The 23,593-nt window shown below is 38.2% G+C and overlaps 1 long non-coding RNA gene across 1 annotated transcript; it reads right to left on the reverse strand.

Annotated features, from left to right (window-relative positions):
* Positions 1-846: 846 nt before the first annotated feature.
* LOC111093648 lies at positions 847-23,552 on the reverse strand. Its single transcript, XR_005382520.1, has 3 exons — positions 23,383-23,552; positions 19,415-19,474; positions 847-1,024 (listed from the first exon to the last, which is right to left on the reverse strand). It is a non-coding gene; the product is annotated as an uncharacterized LOC111093648 (long non-coding RNA).
* Between the last annotated feature and the right edge of the window lie 41 nt (positions 23,553-23,593).

The raw sequence follows: 23,593 nt of genomic DNA on the forward strand, positions 1-23,593 counted from the left end.
TTTTCTATGCTACATTTCTAACTGCATGTTTCAGGTGGAGAGAAGATTGGATGTTTAGAATTTGGCTTGAGAAACATGCCAACGGTTTTGTGAAAACAACTGGTTTCATTCAGTGGAGTCCAGGAGGGACACAATTGTGAGGTAATTTTTTTTTTGGTAGTGACACAAAGACAAGGGTGATTGAAGCGCTGATTATTGTTGGTTCTTCTAAAAGTGTACCTACCGATGAACCCAAATTCTGAATTGATGAACCTCATGGAGTGTGGTTATGAGCTCTGTGATGTAGAATATAGTTACTTGATAGATTTTGAAAACCTGGGTTCATTCTCTACTGTATCCAAAAACATTAGTCAAGTTTTTGTGGTTGTTCTTGTGTTGCTGTTGTTACTGGTACATCGTTCAATTTAGTACTTTACATGGAGAGAACTATTCTCAAGACCTTTTCTCTCCACCCTCTCCTCCCCCCACTCTGATAGTCTTCATTTTCAAACCAAGAAGATGATCTCTGGCCAACTTAATCTTTGAGATGCTTCCTTTTCCTTTTCCCAAGTCAAAAGCTACGGTCTAAATACAAACAAATACACCAGAAGGAACTGTAGATGTCTGTTGTTTTATTTAAAAGTGTTGCAGTGGTGGGCAATGGGATTCTGTGTGCCTATAAATTAGGCACACTGCTGGGTCCCAGAGAAGAGGGGAGGGAGACAAATGAGGCTGGGGAGAGGCAGCTGATGGTGAATTAGAAAGTCTCACTAATGTTAGTTAAATTAGGAATGGGATTTACTTTATGTATAGCAAATAAAAGTAAAACAGAATAAAAAGATTCAGTTTTGAAATTTATTTTTGAATTTTTCCCTCAAGTTCCACTCAAGGGCTTTCATCATTTGGAGCCTGTTATGTGCACATTTGGGATCCTCATGCTGTCTTTATACTGCCTTCTGAGCTGCCCAGGATTTGGTGGGAATTCCATGATGAATCCTGGTCACAGGAAGATGTATCTCTGGCTTTATTTTTTCTGTCCTTTTCCCTGTAGGAACACAATTTTATTGTAACTCTTCCTCCTTACCCCATCTCCATTCCCAAACCATTCTGTGCCTGTGTAAGCATCTAGGTTGTTGACCCTCAGCTAATCAGGCAAATCCGAGCTAACATATTCATGGCTGGAAACTAGAACTCCAGTGTTCTCCATGTATTCCAAAGAGTAAGTTACTAGAAATAGTAGCTATTGAGAAAAAATGAACTTTTCTGACTTACTTAATAGGATGACTTTATGGATAGAGATGTCAGGGGAAGGTTGTAAAAACCATGGCATTGTAGATGGCTAGCTGTTAATTTGTTTGTGCAAAAACTTGGATCTTTCTCAAGTCACCCTTGTACTAAGAAAATTAAATCAGAATTTCACAGACCACGCCTGCTATGGGTCAAAGCACAGGAAATTAAATTTAACCTATAAATGCTTGTTGATGAAATAAAGTTTTGGGAATGAAGAGAGTTAGACCCTGATGTACTCATGTTGTTCCAGACATGCTAGCTTCATTCTCTTCCTTGTATACAACACTCCTTTCCTCAAAGCTTCCTACCTGGTATTCCATCTGCATACAAGCTCCATTCCAGCTAAATGCTCTCTCGATAGATACTGGAATAGTTTGCTTACCTCATTTCATCCACTTTCCAGATCTGATTGCTCACTCCCATTACTCCTTATCCCTAACTCTGTCTCTTTTCAGAGCACTCATATGTTACTGAACAATATGCTTACTTGTTATTGTCTGTCTCCCTTGCAAGCTCCTTGTGGTCAGGGATTTGCCTTCTGCTGTATCCCTAGAGCCTCTTTCAAAATTGTCTACATAGTAGTTAGTTAATACATACATTTTGAATGAATGAGTAGTAGAGTTGAGCGCAGAACCTGGGTCTTTCAAGTCCCAATCCAGTATTCTTTTTACTATACACAGTTTTTGTATTCTCCGGTGGTCATCTTTTAAGGTCATTCTGTCCTTTTTCCTTGCCCCCCTTTGCCTTCTTTATACTGACACCAGCATACATCCATTTAGTGATGACTTCTTAGGGGAGTTTCCTCATCTTGTGGATTCCACTCTTCCGAGCATATTAAAAAACACCTGGGAATCTTAATAGTGCAGATTCCCAGACCTCAAGTCTTTGTTCTTGATTCAGTGAGCTTGGGGTATAGTCTGAGAAGCTGAATTTTTAGCACTGTAGGAGATTCTAAAACAGGTGGTCTTATGACTACTTTTTAAGATGCAACTTTATAGCAGCAGATTCCTTTAGGCTCTGTTAAAGTCCCCATCCTTTGGGTTTTTACTATGAGCAGATTAGGCTTCAGACAATCTGCAAATTTTGTGCTAGTTCTGCCATCAAATCCATTTGGCATTGCCACTCCTTTGGGTAACAGGCAGGATTAAACAGAAAGAAAGTGATAGAAGGGCAGGGAGGGTGGAGACAATCTGAATGACAGTCTGTTGGCATGTGTATATTATGTCTGAATGTAACATGGGAGGTCAGAGCAGATAGTGGTCAATCCCAGGCTGTTAGGAAAAAGTCCCTTCAAGCCTGGAGCTGTTTCTGTCCTCAGCTCTATCTAATGAAGAATGGAGACTCTTTTGCAGGTGCACAGTCACTTTGGGTCATATTTCTAGGATTGTGATAGTCATTTCATCAGTTAACAGCAAGGCAGGAAGGCCAGGCAAAGGCAGAGAGGAACAGTAAGAAAGTCAGAAGTTATTGGAACTTCCAAATCCATGGTCACTTATCTGGGCAAGGGAATGAGGTTTTCAGGAATGCAGGCAAATAGCTGACCTCAAAGAAAGTAGATAATTGGGACTGTCTCTTAGGGATGTTTTGTAGGTCAAATGAGATTCTGTGTATAAACCATTTAGGCAAAGTGACTGGAAAGTAATCATCACAATAAATGATAGTTATTGTTGTTCTTAATACATGTGAGTATAGTTAAGCAGGTAATCTCCATGCTTCATTCCACCTCATGGATTTCCCCAAGTTGTCTGGGTGAGGGTGAAGAAAAAAAGTTTACACAACATACAAACCCTCCCCCCCACACAAATGTTTACATAGCGTACAAGTTGTTCAGAAACAAACAACACTTACAAATGATGGCATAGTCATTTTTATCACCACTGTCATTTGGGAGTTCATTGTGTCCTTCCAACCATTTTCCTAAAGACTTAAACTCAGGAAAGTCCCAAATATATTTGGCCAAATGCTTTTTTACTTCATTTTTGAAGCTACATGCATGGAAGAAAACTTATTCATGTGGTATTAATTATTTTATACATAATTAAGGACTTCCAGTTAAAAAGCATTTCCAAGATTATTTTCTTTTAGAAATCAGAATTGCCTTTGGCTTAATTTTGGACTGGAAACACTAACATATCAGCTCTATTCAGGCAGGAACAACGGTTTCCCCCTGTTTTCCTGTGTATTCCCAATAATTAGTATGGGACCTGGCAAACAAGAGATGGTCAATACTTATAGGGTGAATGAACCTAGGTAACTCAAATTTTTGTGATCCTAGTAAGTCCTGTGTATTCCCAATAATTAGTATGGGACCTGGCAAACAAGAGATGGTCAATACTTATAGGGTGAATGAACCTAGGTAACTCAAATTTTTGTGATCCTAGTAAGTATTTGTATTCAAGGATCCTGACTTGAGTGTTTCCTTCCTAACTAAGCTGTATGTAATTATAATGGATTTGTTAATTTCCTAGGGCTGCCTTAACACATTTGTACAAATGGGGTGGCTTAAAACAATAGAAATTTATTCTCTCATGGCCTGGGGGCCAAAAGTCCAAAATCAAGGTGTTGGCAGGGCCGTGCTCCCTCTGGCGGCTCTGGGAGGATCCTTCCTTGCCTCCTCCCACTGCTGGTGGCTCCAGATGCTCCTTGGCAGGTGGCTGCATCGCTCCTATCTCTGCTTCCCTCCTCACATGGCCTACTCCTCTGTGTGTCTTCCCTTGTATACCTTCGGAAGGCACTTGCCACTGGACTTAGTGTCCACCTGAAAAATCTTGGATGATTTTGTCTTGAAATCCTTACCTTGGCTGCATCTGCAAAGCTGCTTTTCCAAAATGAGATAAAAATCACACTTTCTGGGATATAGGCATGTCTTTCAGAGGGCCACCATTAACCCACTGCAATGAGGTAATGGAAATTTTCAACATGTATAGTGGGATTATCTTTCCCTTGACTAGTGTTTCTCATGACGCCACTGTATAGAGTTTATGAAGTCTTTGTAGCTGAGAAGGCAGTGGGCCTGGTTTGGGTTTTGGTCTAATTTAGGCTAGGAGGTTGGGAAAAGCAAATCAACATTTCATCTGTGGATGGGAAAAGTCCAGTGAATGTTGAAAACCAGTGGGAAGGGAGAGGAAGTTAAGTAAGTGCTCAAGCAGTAATGTTACACTCAACCTGATGATGTCTGCATGATATATTAGGGATGGGTATTTGAAACATAGTGATTTGAGTGATGACAAATGCAAAAGAATAGTGGTTATGATGTTATAAAGGGGGCCATTTTGTAATAATCTCAGTGTTTCACCCTTTGAGAGGGGAAGGTGGTTTGTATAGAGAATTGATAAGTCATACAGACAAGGCCAGAGACTCCTGGGATCAACAGTTTGAAGTGAAAGCCCCAAGAAGAATACTGATCAGGAAAGAGACTGAGGCTAGATTGTGGCTTCTACATTGAAACCATCTGCATTCGATTTGGCAGTAGTAAAATGCAGCCTTAGAATGTACAACTATCAAAAGAAATAGTCCATCAGTGGTAAGTTCTTCCAGCATTAAAGAAGGAGCCAGAGAGAACACTTTCAGAATTACTGTAATTCTGGTCAGCATTTTATTGAGAGGAAATTGTGGAAATTGAAAATGTTCAACAGGTGGCAACTGCAGGGATTATTTTCTCTTTTGGAAGAATGAGAACAAAAATTTTGCTGAAAAATGAGTCAGTATTGCTTAAGTGAAAGGATTCTTAGAGAAAAAGAAGTCTCGGAGTAACAAATATCCTGAAAGGGAAAGAATACACTGAACAGGTTAGAAGTAGAACTTTAGCCACCACAGGAAGATCTTGATGAATAAAACAGTGCACTGGTGAAGAACCTGGTAGTGGGTGGAATAGCGCTCCTTTTGTTCTAAGGCTTAATAGTTGAAATGAGATTTTAATGTACGGCCTTTTATAAGAAGTGAAATAACTAAAATTTATAACATGCCATAGTAGACAGTCATACAAAAAGTATTTGTAAAAATGGAAAGCATCTGCAACTTTGGGCGTTAAGAAAAAAAACTGAATTTATGCCTGGGATCCCATGGGAAAACTGTAAATCTATCTTTTCCTGTCACTGGATATTTCTTTTGGTGGATTTATTATCAAACTCAGGCAGCTGAAGTCAAGTAATAAGGACGCTATTAGAGGTAATAGGGGTTTATGCAGAAATGAAGGTATGTGTACACTGGCCGTGTGAATGTTCTTGTCTATATACAAATAAAACAGATTCCTCTTGTTTAAAATACATCCCTTTGAAATCACTGAGATAATATCTCTACAACTTTTTTTTTTATGCCATTAAAAAAAGTTTTTGTTTATGCCATTCACATTCCCTTGTTTTTCTTTTTTTCTTGTATAGTCATCAGTTCCTCTCCCCATTTTCTGACCTCTGTCTAGAAACAGGGGTTTCCAGACTTCTATCCATTCTGACATTTATATTATCAGTCAAATTGTCATGAAGTATTTTTTGCTAAGTTTGTTTGGAATTTAATATTGAAAAGAAATAAATTTGAGTACAATTTAAGAAACTCATCCTTGAGTCCTAAAAAATACAATCATCCCATTAATTACATGACTTTTTAAAGTTTATTTATTTATTTATTTATTTATTTATTTATTTATTTATTTATTTTTTATTTTACTTGTAACTAATATCAGTGCCCAACATGGGGCTCAAACTCAAAACCCTGAGATCAAGAGTTATGTGCTCTACTGACTGGGCCAGCCAGGAGCATCCCCCTCCCTTTTAATTGGTATTGTGAGAATGAATTTCTGATTATGTCCCTATGGAGGGCAAATCAACCTAATCCTCCAATGTTCTTTTTTCTTTCAGATATCTTGCCACTTATTCTAGGGTATATTTTATGGCCTTTGAGGATTTATTTACAAATTTTCAAATTCTCAGGGCAATGGTCCATAATGCAGGCAGCACAGAGCTTTAGCAGAGTGGATGATAATAAACTGAGGAATAAGTAGAAAGGAATATAATTTGTATATGTTTTTATGTGAAAAATCAAGAAAGAAATTAAGATTTACTAATATATTGTTTAACACAGGGAATGGTAGCACATGTATATAGTTTATCATACATGTGTATGCATTAAAAAATCCTATTGGTGCTTTAAAATATATTTCCTGTTTATTTATATTCTTGAGCATTAAATTTTAGACTCTAAGATAACTTTAAAAAATAAGCAACTTAATAATACGTCAGAACTTTGAATTTACATTTTCCCTGCATGCATTTATCTTCCTGAAAGTCTTCCTTTTCTGATATGCAAGCAACCATACTATGTTTCGGGATCTCCAAAGGTCTTTGTCAGAATTTCTTCTTGCTGTAATACCTGGGCAGCAAACAGGACTGCCTGGGAGCCTTGTAATATTACCAGATGCTAGCATGCTGAAACAATGAGTGTTTTCACTTCTACCCATTTTGAAGATTTGTTTTATTGTATTCCTTTGTCCTCCTTTGTGTGTGTGTGTTTTCCCCCCTTCTACCTAATTACTGCATTAAGACACAATCATTTGAAGTTTCCCCTTTGAGTGCTGTGGTTCATCCTAGCTCATATCTAGTAAATTGCCAAATCTTAGTTTTAGAAAGAGATTCCAATTTTGTGGCATGTTTTTGGGTTTCTCATGCCAAAGGTAATGATGACTGAGCTTCAAGATAGGTGTGTTTTCTTTCCTAGTAAGCTCACTGCTATTTCTGCTCTTGTAGTCTTTCTGCAGCAGTTTGTCATTCTCTGCATGTAACATACATTTTATACATTTTAGATTTCAACCCGTTTAAAATAAGACATTTTTTTTTTGCTCTGAATAAATGTGCTGATATGATAACGGTGTTAGAATTTTTTTCATATTGTCTTTTCTGCCTTTATAACTTTCTGAGTCTTTTTAGTCAAAGAAAAATTCCTTCTCCAAAATGTTCAAAAACTCAATTTGTCTTCATTACAATTAAAAATAATTACTGGGCATATACTACATTCCAGGCACAGTTCTGAAACAGACCCAATCTTTGCCCTTCAAGTAATTTATAGTCTATCAAGCAGTTCAGATAATAAAGAATTTGTAAAAGAAGAACTTTAAGGTGCTATGAGAATGCTCTTAAAATTTTATTTTATTGAGGTATAGGTGACATGCAACACTATGATAGTTTCAAGTATACAACATAATAATTCAGTATTTGTATATGATGTGAAATTATCACCACAGTAAGTCTGGTTAATATCAGTTATCATACAGTTATGGAACTTTTTTTTATGTGAGAACTTTTAAGATGTACTCTCTTAGCAACTTTCACATATGCAGTACAGTATTATAAACTAGAGTTGCCATGTTATACATTACATACCCCTGACTTACTTCTTTTACAACTGGAAGTTCATACCTTTTGACTCCCTTCACCCATTTCATCCTCCTCCCCCTGTAACCACCAATATGTTCTCTGTATCTAAGAGCCTTGTTTTTTAAATTCTGCATGTAAATGAGATCATATGGTATATGCCTTTCTTCGTTTGCCTTATTTCAATTAGCACAATGCTCTTAAGTCCACCCATGTTGTCACAAATGGCAAGGTTTCTTTCTTTTTTATGGCTGGATAGTATTCTTCAGTGTGTGTGTGTCTGTTTATATACACACCATAATTTCTTTATCCATTTATCCATTGATAAACACTTAGGTTGTTTCCATATCTTGGCTATTGTAAATAATGTTGCAGTAAACATGGTGAGGTGTGTATATATTTTCAAGTTAGTGTTTTTGTTTCCTTCATTTTTTTTTTTAGAGAGAAGGGAGGGGCAGAGGGAGAAGGAGAGAGAGAATCTTAAGTAGGCTGCATGCCCAGCATGGAGCCCAATGAGGGGGCTCAATCTCATAACCCTGAGATCATGACCTGAGCCAAAATCAAGAGTCAGATGCTCAACCAACTGAGCCACCCAGATGCCCCTGCATTTTTGTTTTCTTCAGATAAATACTGAGTAGTAGAATTGCTGGATCATATAGTAGTTCTATTTTTGATTTTTTTCAGAAAACTCTGTGTTATTTTTCATAGTGGCTGCATCAGTTTACATTCCCATCAAAAGTGCACAAGGCCTTCCTTTTCTCCACATTCTTGCCAACACTAGTTTTTTGTTTTTCTGAGTTCAACAGGTATGAGGTAATATCTCATTGTGCTCTTGATTTGTTTTTCTTGATGATTGGTGATGTTGAGCATCTTTTTAAAAAATTTATTTTATTTACTTTTATTTTTTTATTGAAGTTTGATTTGCCAACATATAGTATAATACCCAGTGCTCATCCTGTCAAGTGCCCCCCTCAGAGCCTGTCACCCAGTTATCCCATCCCCCCACCCACCTCCCCTTCCACTATCCTTTGTTTCCCAGAGTTAGGAGTCTCTCATGTTTTGTCACCCTTTCTAATTTCTCTCACTCATTTTCCCTCCTTTCCCTTATAATCCCTTTCCCTATTTCTTATATTCCCCGTATAAGTGAAACCATATGATGATTTTCTTTCTCCAACTGACTTACTTCACTCAGCATAATACCCTCCAGTTCTACCCACGTGGAAACAAATGGTGGGTAATCATCCTTTCTAATGGATGAGTAATATTCCATTGTATATTTAACCAAGGACATCATGGCTTCTTTTACAGTTTGCTATTGTGGACATTGCTGCTATAAACATTGGGATGCAGGTGTCCTGGCGTTTCCCTGCATCTGTATCTTTGGGGTAAATCCCCAACAGTGCAATTGCTGGTCATAGGGTAGCTCTATTTTTAACTCTTTGAGGAACCTCCACACAGTTTTCCAGAGTGGCTGCACCAGTTCACATTCCCACCAACAGTGCAAGGGGATTCCCCTTTCTCCACATCCTCTCCAACATTTAGTTTCCTGTCTTGTTAATTTTCCCCATTCTCACTGGTGTGAGGTGGTATCTCATTGTGGTTTTGATTGGTATTTCCCTGATGGCCAGTGATGCAGAGCATTTTCTCATGTGCTTGTTGGCCATGTGCTTGTCTTATTTGGTGAAATTTCTGTTCATGTCTTTGCCCATTTCATGATTGAATTGTTTGTTTCTTGGGTGTCGAGTTTAATAAGTTCTTTATAAATCTTGGATACTAGCCCTTTATCTGATATGTCATTTGCAAATATGTTCTCCCATTCTGTAGGTTGTCTTTTAGTTTTCTTGACTGTTTTTTTTTTTTTTTTTTTTTTTTTTTTTTTGCTGTGCAGAAGCTTTTTATCTGGATTAAGTCCTAATAGTTCATTTTTGCTTTTGTTTCCCTTGCCTTCATAGATGTATCTTGCAAGAAGTTGCTGTGGCCAAGTTCAAAAAGGGTGTTGCCTGTGTTCTGCTCTAGGATTTTGATCGATTCCTGTCTTACATTTAGATCTTTCATCCATTTTGAGTTTACCTTTGTGTCTGGTGTAAGAGAATGGTCCAGTTTCATCCTTCTGCAAGTGGCTGTCCAAATTTTCCCAAACACTATTTATTGACTTCCCTTTTCCCAGTGGATATTCTTTCCTGCTTTGTCAAATATTAGTTGAACATAGAGTTGAGTGTCTATTTCTGGGTTCTCTATTCTGTTCCATTGATCTATGTGTCTGTTTTTGTGATGGTACTACACTGTCTTGATGATCACAGCTTTGTAGTACAGCTTAAAATCTGGCATTGTGATGTCCCTGGCTTTGGTTTTCTTTTTCAATATTCCCCTGGCTATTCAGGGTCTTTTCTGATTCCACATAAATCTTAAGATTATTTATTCCAACTCTGTGAAGAAAGTTTATGGTATTTTGATAGGGATTGCATTGAATGTGTAAATTGCTCTGGGTAGCATAGACGTTTTCCTAAACGTGAAAGTCACTTTGCCAGCTCAAAAGAAAACAATACCCTATCTGTAGTTGTGGAAGTTTATGCTAATGTTGTGTAATTGATATTAAACCTAAATGTTCTGCCCACCCTGTCGGTATAAAGATATTTTGAGCAGATTGTGAACAAGAAAAAAAAAATCATGCTTTGTTAGCAAAATTGCCCAGTATGTTAATTTGCTCAAAATTTGATGTTTGGTTTTTATCCACTTTGTTGCTATTAACATCTTTCTGTTTTCATGTAGATTTCAATAAATGAGTAATTTTAGAAGCATTATTTTAGAAATATATAGTTGTCACAGTAAACATCTGGTTTTTCTATGTGCATTGTACAAATTTTTCATTTCTTTTGCTTTTTGTGTTGGATCTAACACTAACTGTATTGTTTTGTTACATCAAATAAGCATCTTCTGTGGACCAGGAAAAAAAATTGTTTTTCTTGTTAGAAAAGAAAAATAATTGTTTATTCTTCCAATCCATGAGCATGGAATATTTTTTTCATCTCTTTCCATCTTCCTCAATTTCTTTCAGAAGTGTTCTATAGTTTTTAGGGTATAGATCCTTTACCTCTTTGGTTAGGTTTATTCCTAGGTATCTTATGCTTTTGGGTGCAATTGTAAATGGGATTGACTCCTTAATTTCTTTTTCTTCAGGTTCATTGTTAGTGTATAGAAGAGCCACTGACTTCTGGGCATTGATTTTGTATCCTGCCACACTGCTGAATTGCTGTATGAGTTCTAGCAATTTTGGGGTGGAGTCTTTTGGGTTTTCTATGTAGAGTATCATGTCATCGGCGAAGAGAGAGTTTGACTTCTTCTTTGCCAATTTGAATGCCTTTTATTTCTTTTTGTTGTCTGATTGCTAGGGTAGGACTTCTAATACTATGTTGAATAGCAGTGGTGAGAGTGGACATCCCTGTCTTGTTCCTGATCTTAGGGGAAAGGCTCCCAGTGCTTCCCCATTGAGAATAATATTTGCTGTGGGCTTTTCATAGATGGCTTTTAAGATGCTGAGGAATGTTCCCTCTATCCCTACACTCTGAAGAGTTTTAATCAGGAATGGATGCTGTATTTTGTCAAATGCTTTCTCTACATCTATTGAGAGGATCATATGGTTCTTGTTTTTTCTCTTGTTGATAATGATCTATCACGTTGATTGCTTTATGAATATTGAATCAGCCTTGCATCCTGTGGATAAATCCCACTTGGTCATGGTGAATACTCTTCTTAATGTACTGTTGGATCCTATTGGCTAGTATCTTGTTGAGAATTTTTGCATCTGTGTTCATCAGGGATATTGGACTATAATTCTCCTTTTTGGTGGGGGTCTTTATCTGGTTTCAGAATCAAGGTGATGCCTCATAGAACGAATTTGGAAGTATTCTGTCCCTTTCTAACCTTTGGAACAGCTTTAGTAGAGTAGGTATTATTTCTTCTTTAAAGTTTGATAGAATTCCCCTGGGAAGCCATCTGGCCCTGGACTTTTGTGTCTTGGGAGGTTTTTGATGACTGCTTCAATTTCCTTGCTGGTTATTGGCCTGTTCAGGTTTTCTATTCTTGTTTTGGTTTTGGTAGTTTGTGGTTTCCAGAAATGCGTCCATTTCTTCTAGATTGCCTAATTTGTTGGCATATAGCTGCTCATAATACGTTTTAAAAATCACTTGTATTTCCTTGGTATTGGTTGTGATCTCTCCTCTTTCATTCATGATTTAATTTTAATTTTTTTCTTTTTAATAAAGCTGGCTAATGGTTTATGTATCTTATTAATTCTTTCAAATAACCAACCCCTGGTTTTGTTGATCTGTTCTACAGTTCTTCTGGTCTCTATTTCATTGAGTTCTGCTCGAATCTTTATTATCTCTCTTCTGCTTGGTGTAGGTTTTACTTGCTGTTCTTTCTCCAGTTCCTTTAAGTGCAAGGTTAGCTTGTGTATTTGAGTTTTTTCCAATTTTTTGAGGGAAGCTTGTATTGCAATATATTTCCCTCTTAGCACCGCTTTTGCTGTATCCCAAAGATTTTGAATGGTTGTATCTGTATTTTCATTAGTTTCCATGAATCTTTTTAATTCTTCTCTAATTTCCTGCTTGACCCTTTCATCTTTTAGTAGGATGCTCTTTAACCTCCATGTGTTTGAGTTTCTTCCAAATTTCTTTTTGTGATTGAGCTCTAGTTTCAAAGCATTGTGGTCTGAAAATATGCAGGGGACAATCCCAATCTTTTGGTATCAGCTGAGACTTGATTTGTGACCCAGTATGTGGTCTATTCTGGGGAAAGTTCCATGTGCACTTGAGAAGAATGTGTATTCAGTTGTGTTTGGATGAAAAGTTCTGTAAATATCTGTGAAATCCATCTGGTCCAGTGTATCATTTAAAGTGGCTCAGTGGTTTTGCGCCACCTTCAGCCCAGGGCCTGATTCTGGAGACCCGGAATCGAGTCCCGCGTCGGGCTCCCTATGTGGGGTCTGCTTCTCCTTCTGCCTGTGTCTCTGCCTCTCTCTCTCTATCTCTCTCTCTCTCTCTCTCTCTCTGTATCTCTAATGAATAAATAAATAAAATCTTAAAAAAAAATAAAGCTCTTGTTTCTTTGGTGATGTTGTACTTAGAAAATCTGTCATTTGCTAAAAGTGCCATGTTGAAATCTCCTACTATTAGTATATTAACCAAATATCTCTTTACTTTGGTTATTAATTGATTGATATACTTGGCAGCTCCCACATTAGGGGTATAAATATTCATGATTGTTAGGTCTTCTTGTTGGATAGACCCTTTAAGAATGATATAGTGTCCCTCTTCATCTCTTACTACAGTCTCTGGGATAAACTTTAATTTATCTGATATGAGGATTGGTACCCCAGTCTTCTTTTGAGGACCATTTGAATGGTAAATTGTTCTCCAACCTTTCATTTTCAGGCTGTAGGTGTCCTTAGGTCTAAAATGAGTCTCTTGTAGACAGCAAATAGATGGGTCTTGCTTTTTTATCCAGTCTGAAATCCTACGTCTTTTGATGGGATCATTAAGCCCATTCATGTTCAGAGTAACTATTGAAAGATATGAATTTAGTGTCATCATAATAGCTATTAAGTCCCTGTTCTTGTGGATTGTTTCCTTGGACTTCCTCTTTCTTTTATAGTATCCCCCTTGATATTTCTTGCAGAGCCGGTTTGGTGCTCACATATTCTTTCAGTTTCTGCCTATCCTGGAAGCTCTTTATCTCTCCTATTCTGAATGAGAGCCTTGCTGGATAAAGTATTCTTGGCAGCATGTTCTTCTCATTTAGTACCCTGAATATATCATGCCAGCCCTTTCTGACCTGCCAGGTGTCTGTGGAGAGGTCTGCTGTTAATCTGATATTTCTCCCCATATAAGTTAAGAGTCTCTGTCTCTTATTGCTTTAAGGATTTTCTCTTTACCTTTAGAATTTTCAAGTTTCACTATTAACTGTCGAGGTGTTGAACAGTTTTTACTGATTTTTTTTGGGGGGGCCTCTCTATGTCCTGGATCTGAATGTCTGTTTCCCTCCCCAGATTAGGGTAGTTCTCTGCTATGATTTGTTCAAATATACTTTGTGGCCCTCTGTCCCTCTCTGTGTCTTCTGGAACCCTAATTATACCTAGATGCTTCCTTCTGAGGCTATCATTTATTTCCCTTAGTCTTTTCTCAAGGTATCTTAATTGTTTTTCTCTTTTTTCCTCAGCTTCCTTCCTTACCATCAACTTGTCTTCTGTGTCACTCACTCTTTCTTCCACCTCATTAACCCTAGCAGTTAGGACATCTATTTTGGATTGCATCTCATTTAATTGATTTTTCATTTCGGCCTGACTAGATCTCAATTCTGCGGTAATGAAGTCTCTAGAGTCCTTTATGCTTTTTACCAGAGCCACCAGTAGCTTTATAATTGTGCTTCTGAATTGGCTTTCTGACATAGAATTGAAATCCATATTCTGTAACTCTGTGGTAGAGAGTACTGTTTCTGATTCTTTTGTGGTGAGTTCTTCCTTCTAGTCATTTTGCTCAGTGCAGAGTGGCTGTATGAGTGGGATGAGTCAAAAATATCATCCACGACCTAAATAAATTCCACCCTAGATGATTCTGATGAGGTCAGAGACCAGAAAATGAAAAAGATCAGAACAAAATATAACAAAAAGTTCACTAACATGAAAAACATTTTAAATTAAAGTCATAAAAAGTAAAAGGCCAAAAACCCCAAAGAAGAAGAAAAAAGAAAAAGAAAAAAAGAAGAAAAAAAAATAAAGAGGAAAAAGAAAAAAGAAAAAAAAAAAAAAGGAAAAAGGGGGGGGCGCCTGGTGGGTGGTGGTGGTAAAGTAGTGGTAGTGGAGAGAGAATGTAGTTTACCTGAGGGGTCCTAGAGGGTGATCTTCTTGGTTCTGAGTGTATTAATTTCTATATATTAGAAGATGTTCAATCCTAAATTTATATAAACCAGCAATACTTATTGAAAGTCCCAACATTGACCAGCAAAACATAAACAAGATAAAAGAGGAGGGCAGAATGGGAATGAGGAATCTCACAGAATGAACCAGCACAGTATACCACTTGGTTCTGGGTGCATGCTGGTCTTGTCTTAGAAGGTATTAACTTCCGCCATTGTAGAACAAAAAATGAGGCAGAGAAACCAAAAAACACAAAACAAAAGCCCATATCTTGTATATCTCTCAAAGTTAAATTGAATATGTTGAAGGGAATCCAGAAGTGAAAAATATATCTAAGACATATAATTGTAGAAATATGAAAGTCAAAAAGAAAGCAATTTAAAAATGAAGAGCTGGTAAAATATTATAGTTAAGGTGGGAAAAGAGAAAATATGTTGGAAAGTTTTAGTCTGATATAAAAATGAGTTGACATGGAAAAAGGAAAAATAAATAAATAAAAAATAAAAAATAAAAAAATAAATAAAATTAAATAAAAAATAAATAAAATAAATAAATAGAGGGGGGTACCCTCTAGTTCTATATACTATAAGTCCCTCGACTTCCCCTGGAGCTTTCCAGCCCCGCTGGGTCAAGAACTTGCCCTTCCCCTGTCCTTCCAGCTGGCCTTCTGGGGGAGGGGCCTGCTGTGCTGATTCTCAGGTGTGTGCACCTGGGGAGATGCCCCACCCCCTGCCGGGAGCTGGGCTCAGGGGGAGCTGTTTACCCCGTGAGGCCTCTGTTCCCTGGTGGCCCCGCCCCTCCCAGGCGCAGGGTGAAACCAGGAGGAACAACAATGGCAGTGGCCAGCTCTCCAGCCCTGGAGTCAGCTCCCCCGGTAACTACCACAGTCTCCCAGTCCGAAGTGGCCTGGATGCGCTCCTGGAGGCAGGTGCAGGGGGCACTGACCTGCACAGCTCGGGGTGCCCCGTGGCAGGAGAGTCTCCCTGTCCTGTGCCCTCCCCACCTCCACCTGTCCTGGGGGGAACATGGGATCGCCGGCTGTATCCACTGGGCTCCCTGGGATCGGGTCCTGTGCCGCTGGAACTGCACTCCGGGACCGCCTCTCCCGAAGGGAACAGGGCACGGCCACCTCGGTCTGGAGCCGGGCCGCCTAACAGAGCAGATGCTCCCAAATGCCCTGAGGGCTGCAGCGCTCCAGACTTTTACCGAGATCAGGCCGCAGTTTGCTGTGAGCTGTCCCCGGCGCCCCTCCTCTTATAGCCCCCCGGGAATCTTGAGGCTTCACTGCCCCTCCTGCGATCCTGCCCGAGTTCCCACTTCCCCAGGGCTGGGCTTTCCTGCCCCAGAGGCTTTCACCACTAGCCTTAGCCCGGCTTCTTGTGGGGCCCCTCCCCCCTTGGATTCTTTTTTATTTATTTATTTATTTATTTATTTATTTATTTATTTATTCATTTATTTATCCCCCCCCCCCCACCTTCCTACCTTATTAGAAGCACAAACTCTTCTCCCTGTAGTGTTCCAGCTGTTCTCTCTTTAACTCTCAGGTGGAATTTGTAGGTGTTCAGGATGTGAAAGTTATCTAGGTAAGTTGGGGTGGGGGTCGGGTGAGGTGAGGACCCTACTCCTCTGCCATGTTGTCCCACCTCCTGTTGAGCATCTTTTCATGTGCCTGTTGCCCAAGTGTATGTCCGTGTTAGAAAAATGTCTTTTGATATCCTCTGTCCATTTTTATTTAAGAAGGCTCCATGCCCAACATGGGGCTTCAACTCAGAATCCTCAGATCAAGAGTCACATGCTCTACTGACTGAGCTAGCCAGGCACCCCTCCACTGTCCATTTTAAAATCAGATTGTTTTCTTTTACTATTGAGTTGTGTAATTTCTTTCAGTATTTTGGATATTAGCCCCTTATCAGATATATGATTTCCTAATATTTTTTCCTATTCCATAGGTTGCCTTTTCATTTTGTTGGTGTTTTCCTTTGCTGTGTAGAACTCTTTTAGTTTGATGTAGTCCCACTTGTATATTTTTGCTTTTGTTGCTTCTGCTTTTGGTGTGAAATCCAAAAAACATCACCAAGCTAAATGTCAGGGAGCTTACTACCTGTTTACTTCTGGAAGCTTTATGGCTTCAGGTCTTATGTCTAAATCTTTAATCTCTTAGTTAATTTTTATGTATGGTCAGGTAGTGGTCCATTTTCATTCTTTTACATGTAGCTGTCCAGTTTTCTCAGCACCATTTATTGAAGGAGCTATCCTATTTCCATCATGTATTCATGGCTCCTTTGTCATAAATTAATTGACCATGATGGTGTGTGTTTATTTCTGGACTCTATTCTTCATTTATACTTCATTGTTTTATGTGTATGTTTTTATGCCAATACCATAGTGTTTTGATTAGTATCTTTGTAATTGATTTGAAACCAGGGAGCATGATGCCTCTGGCTTTTTCAAGATTGTTTTGGCTCTTCAGGGTCTTTTATGGTTCCATACAAATTTAGAATTGCTTGTTCTATTTCTATGAAAAATGTCATTGGAATTTTGATAGGGATTTCACTGAATCTGTTGATTGCTTTGGGTCATATGGATATTTTAATAATATCCTTCCAATCCTTGAACATGAAATATCTTTCCTTTTATTTGTGTCTTCAATTTCTTTCATCATTGTCTTATAGTTTTTAGTGTACAGTTCTTTCACCTGCTTGGTTATATTATTCCTAGGATTTTTTTTTAATGCAATTTTAAGATGGATTGTTTTCTTAATTTTTCTTTTTGATAGTTTGTTATTAGTGTATAGAAATTCAACAGACTTCTGTATATTTGTGAGAATTCCCCCCTCCTTTTTTTTTTTTTTTAAAGAAAAGCATTATGTAATCATATTTCCAGTGGAATGAAGCCAAGAAGGTCTCTGGGCCCCGTGTCTCCCACTCTGCTTGAGCCCACATCTTCCTGCTTTTCATGTTCACACAAGCCAGACCATGATAAAGAGGCTGACAAAAAGCACTGCTTGCTTTTCTGTGTTTCTTTTAATCTTGTGTCCATATCCTGTATTATTTTAATTTGTATCCATATCTAAAAGGGAGATTAATTTTATATTGTGTTAGAGCAGTTTTGCATTAATTGTTTTCACTGTGAATGTGAAAACTTTTAACCACTTTTATTCGTGGGTGTGATTCAAAAATTTCACTGACCCAGTCTCTTTTTAGCTATTGTCTCATGCCAAATACAGTGATGAATGACAGGTGATTTGAATGTGAAAGTCCTAAATATGATCTAGTGTTTAAAGAAACCAATAAAAGCTAACATTTGATACTTTCCAGAACTGCATAGTGTTTGCAATTGTATCTAATGTGAAGTAAATATTTTGCAGATTTATTAGGATGTGTAATGGTTGTCTTGTATCTTTTTGCATGCACAGACCAATTAGCTTATGTAATCATTTTGGATGATGTGACAGCTCTCTTCATATTAACTTACTTCATTACCCACACACACGAATGTTGGTGTGTGCTGACATGTGTCTGCATATAATTGAATGTATCCTTACAGAATCTTGGAGCTATATTCTATTACACATGAGAAACAGGAATAGTACTAACATCAGAATGGTTGCTTTCTGAATGCATAGATTATCTTTCTAAGGATAGTTTTTTCCCCCCTTTTTTAATATCCTTGCAAATGAAAAAGGATGAATTAGGTGATCCTGATCATGGACTTGTCTATTTTGATATATTCTAGATCTGGGGCTTCATATTTTCAATATGTTTAACAGCCATAGTACAAAATAATCTTACTGGTTATAAATAGCTGTAGAAAAGAGAAAAAAAAATGAGAAAAGTAAACAAGTAGGTAGTAGAAACCAGGAGTAGAATTCAGAGCTTCATATTCTTTAGTTTGTGCTTAATTGCTAGGTGCATGTTGATTTTGTTACCATAGAAGATATAGTGCAGTGCCACAGATCTTTGGCTACAAAATATTAGGGAGATAATTGTTTAAAAGATTTTTGGTGGGGATCCTGAGTAGCTCAGTTGACTGAAAGTCTGACTTTGGTTTAGGTCATGATCTCAGGGTCCTGGGATAGAATCCTGTGGAGAGCCTTGCATTGGGCTCTGCATTCAGCAGGGAGTCTGCTTGTACCTGTTCCTCTGCCCCTCCCCTGCTCATGTTCTTTCTCTTAAAGAAATAAATAAAATTTAAAAAAATTTAGTGAGAAAAATTTATAAACTCTTTCTCTTTTTTCTTGCTCTCTCTTTTTTTGCAAACTCTCTTAATTAGATTGATTTAGGACATTATTTTCCAACATTCTGGGAGTTCTTCAAAAAACTTTTGAAATATTGTGTTATATGATAAAGTATGTAGTTTATAGTGTATAAAGTATATAAAGTAGTTATCTTTACTGTAGGACTGCTCAGAATCTTTCAAGTTTTAATGTGCCCTATAACTAACTAAAGGAGAAAAATAATAGTATGTTGCATTTGTCTTATGTATTTGAACCAAGAACCATTTTTCTGAGGAACTCTTATTCATATTACATAGATTATAGCTTAGGGAAGGTTTATCTAGGATGGTGGCTCTCACTGTGTGCCGACTATTTGATATAGCAGTTTGTACACCTGAAAGCTATTTTAGAGTAGGAAGGCATATCTATGAGTGAGTATTCTAGCTGCATATCAAGAAAAGAGATTTCCAAGTAGAGAGTTTGAGTACCCTTGTTAGGACTAAAATGTATGTATCACACCCAAATTCATATGCTGAAGTGCTAACTCCCTAGTGTGCTCTTTGGAATAAGGAAATAATTAAAGTGAAATAGGATCATTGTGGTAGGGCCTTTATAGGATTAGCATTCTTCTAAGAAGAGACACCAGGAGCTTACCTTCCCATGTCAGTGCTCAGAAGGATGGCCATTTGAAGACTGCAGCAAGAAGGCAACCATCTACAAGACAAGAAGGGCACTCTCACCAGAAATAAAGCCTGCTGAAATTTGATCTTGGACTTCCGGTCTCCAGAACCAGAAGATTATAAATTTCTGTTGTTTAAGCCACCCAGCTCATGGTATTTTGTTATGGCAATCTGTGCAGACTAAGATAGTCTTTAAAGCTTAAAAAAAAATCACCAGATTTTGTTTGAATAGAATAGTTACTCTTTTGCTGCAATTACTGCCAGATGAGCTATTCTGTAAGGTAAGGTGAATAGAGACAAAGGAATTTGCCCTCAGATATGGAAAAAGTGAGGGAAGCATGGAAAACTTTATTAAGAAAGGCTTCAAGGGTACTTCAGTTGCTTAAGCATCTGCTTTCAGCTTAGGTCATAATCCCAGAGCCCTGGGATGGAGATCCATGAGTTGGGCTCCCTGCTTGGTGGGAAGCCTACTTCTCCCTCTCCCTCTCCCTCTGTTGTTCTCCTTGCTTTTGCTCTCTCTCTTGCTCTTACATACTCTCTCTCTCATAATTAAATAAATAAATAGATAAATAAATAAATAACATCTTTAAAAATAAAACTCTTCTCATTGTGGCTTTGAAGTATATTCTACTTTTATTATTGAGTCAGTAAATAACAAGGATTAAGTAGCAATGTGGTGACGGAGGATCAGTGATGATAAAGTGACCATGAAGAGCATATAGGCAGCATTTACTGGACATGGAACTGTCCTGCACATCAGAGTAACCTTTGCTTCAGCCCATTGAAAATTAGAATCCAGATCTCAGACTTAATCTCATTAAGTTTTGTCTCTTGAATGGTTGTGCCATTGGTTGAGCTCGTATGTGCATGATTGAGGCCCAGCCTCACATCAGTTTACACTTGCTTCTCCTAAGGTAGGTAGGAACTACAAAATTAGACATAATGTAGTTCCAAAGGTAGTTTCTTTTCTTTCTTCGAGAATTTAACAACATATATGGGAGAGATCTCACAGCCACCCACCTTGCAGAAGACTTATTTAGAAAATGTAAACAGAAGGGCACCTAGGTGGCTTAGTCAGTTAAGCGTCCGACTTGTTTGACTCTTGATTTCAGCTCAGATCTTGATCTTAGGGTTGTAGGTCCTATCCCCAAGTAGGGCTCTGTGCTCAATACCAAGTCTGCTTTTCCCTCTTCCTTTGCTCCTTCTCCTGCTCTCTCTTTCTCTCTTAAGTAAATAAATAAATAAAAACTAAAAACAAACAAAAAAACCCACATAAGTAGGAAAGAACCACAATTGTTACATTATTCTCCAAAAGCAAATGGGTGTGTGTGTGTGCATATGTGTGTGTGCATATGCAAGAGGTCCACTTATACTGATTTTTAAAATGATTCATTGCAGAGATTTTAAATTTCATGCTCCTAGATTATATTTTATTTATGAATCAGATCAAAGTATTTAACAGGAATTCGTGGTTTTAAAAAATGTTCATCATCAAAGGAAAACACTCTGGTCCTAAAAACATCATTTGGCTTCTAATTTGATATAGCACATGATTTCTCCAGGTGAAAAAGAAAGGGCATTTGAGTGAGACTCAGAAGAGGCCAGAGTCCATGGAAGGATTGCTTTGACTCTCTCAAACATTGTACAGACCTGTCTTCACATTGGAGATCTAAAACAGTGCAGGAAAGCAGAGGCACAGGTGCTGACCAGGCCTGTGAACCAAGCCCAGTTTGTTTGTGTTACACACAGTGAACACTTTTCCTGGGAAATCATATTGCAAATGAAACTTCAGAGCAGCACTTTGGAACTCACAAGTGTTGATCTCTAGGTGATTCCCTTTTCCATTTGGACTCGAGCTTGCTGCATTCATGAGGACAACTCAAAAATGGGCCTCTGGCAGTCCAAGTCTCCTTTATTTCATCAGTGTCCTCACTTGTGGGTGTTAGTACAAACCGCCATATAAAAGCAACCCAAGTAAAGCAATTACATGGGCACCTCATTTTAGGAAATTCTCATAACGGTCACATTTCGTGGTTCTATCTGTCATTTTTGTCTTACAAGTCACCACTTTTTTCATTTGGGGGAATAGTACTATAACCTGGAATCTTCTTCAGATCTGTCTTGAAATCAGAAGTATCCAAATAGGACATATCCAAATAAGACAAGAAGTATCCAAATAAGGGACAGTTTCCTCTTTCCATGCAGAGTGGATTTTTCACTTTTTGCTTCACTCTGACATCTATGTTGCAAAAGTGGAAAGTAGTTACTTTGCAAAAATATATTCAGATAAGGACAGTAGATTTCTTCTTTCTTTTTTCTTTCTTTTTTTTTTTCTTTCTTTCTTTCTTTCTTTCTTTCTTTCTTTCTTTCTTTCTTTTCTTTCTTTCTTTTTCTTTCTCTTTCTTTCTTTCTTTCTTTCTTTCTTTCTTTCTTTCTTTCTTTCTCTCTTTCTCTTTCTTTCTCTCTCTCTCTCTCTCTCTCTCTCTTTAATTTACTCATGAGAGACACACACAGAGAGAGAGGCAGAGACACAGGCAGAGGGAGAAGAAGCAGGCTCCACACAGGAAGTCTGATGTGGGACTTGATCCGAGGTCTCCAGGACCAGGCCCTGAGCTGAAGGTGGTGCTAAACCACTAAGCCACCTGGGCTGCCCTAGATTTCTTTTCCTGGAAGAATTACCCTAAGAAAGAGAACCCGTGGGCATAGATCAAGGTGCTGCACTGAAAGACTAGAATTGAAGACAGTGGAAGGTTAGTGCCAGTGAAGACTCTCCCATCTGCTAAATCTGCTATCCCAACATGGTGACTTAAGAAACCAAGAATGTTCTTAAAATCTGCTTTGGAAATCTGTTCAAATCCTCTTAGCAACCAGCATTTATTACTGTCTTACAGTGCAGCATGACTACAATAAACACACTCGCATATTCAGGTGAGAGAAAGTTGGGTCCTGGAGACTGAAATCACTTGATACTTGGGGGAGAGGGAAGAAAAAGGGGTGAGGACATCTCATTCATATTTTCTGTGAAATGCTAGAAGTTCCACTAATCTGCCTTTCTCCGTTCTTTTCATAGAGAGTTGTTCAGTGAGGTGCAGAGGTGACTGGACTTATTGTTGGTGGGAACTTAGCATATGGAAAGCTGTCTCTGGCAGGAGACAGAGCCAACTGCCATTGGCTTTCATTCTTGATATAAAATGCAGCAACACAATACATCCATGATTTAGTGAGCCAAAAAGGCTGTGACATTAATTTCCCTGAGTACTTTTCCAAACGTTTCAAGGTCCTTCAGGTGAATTCCACCCTCCCCTTCTTTTGTTTTTGTTTTGGTAATCTCACAGGAAACAAGTCTCAGGGGATTGTTCTAGAGGCCAAATTTAGATTCAATGGGGTTGAGATAGAATCTCATCTACCAGGGTAAACATATCTTCCATACATGTTCAGGTTCCTTCCCTATTGACCTGAGCACTGGGGAGAATGGAGGAGGGGATCCACACAGTTAAGATTTGCCTATGTGTAGAAGCACTAAAGCAATATCATTTTTAAGTCAGAGATTCAATTTACATCGAATATGTCAACACATTAATCCTCACACCAATACCATCATTAAGTAGATAAACAGAATTGTCATTTTCCATACATAAATGGAGTGGTAGCCAAAACATGGAACTTATGTGCTTTACGTGGTACTGAAAAAAAAAAAATCAAAATTTGGGCCCCAGGCAAAATCTCAAGAATGAGCATTCGTTCAATTCTCCATCACAGTAGCCTATTCTTCACCTCTCACCCCATTATCCCCTCAAAAGTCCACCTACCAACCTCTTTACAACTGTAGCTTCAGATACTGTTTGGGTAAGGGTCAGACTTTTGAATATAGACATTTCTATCAGAGATGGAGTAAAGGATCAAGACAAGATCTCATTCTTTGAGTAGGATGAGGATACAAACCTGCATTGCTGGAGAAAATGTAAATATCACCGGCATTGGGGAGCACGGATCCGGACTATGATGAAATGAAAAAAGTCTGAGAAGGGAAAAGTTTTAGAGGGAAGGTTCATTTTTCTGTTCTCTAGATTGCTTGTAGACAGGAGGAGGTAGAGGGCAGGAGCACAGGAAGAGAGGGCTCTTACAATGGAATGGAATGGAATGGAATGGAATG

The sequence above is a fragment of the Canis lupus genome, chromosome 32, assembly GCF_011100685.1.
Source record: "Canis lupus familiaris isolate Mischka breed German Shepherd chromosome 32, alternate assembly UU_Cfam_GSD_1.0, whole genome shotgun sequence".
NCBI lineage: Eukaryota > Metazoa > Chordata > Mammalia > Carnivora > Canidae > Canis > Canis lupus.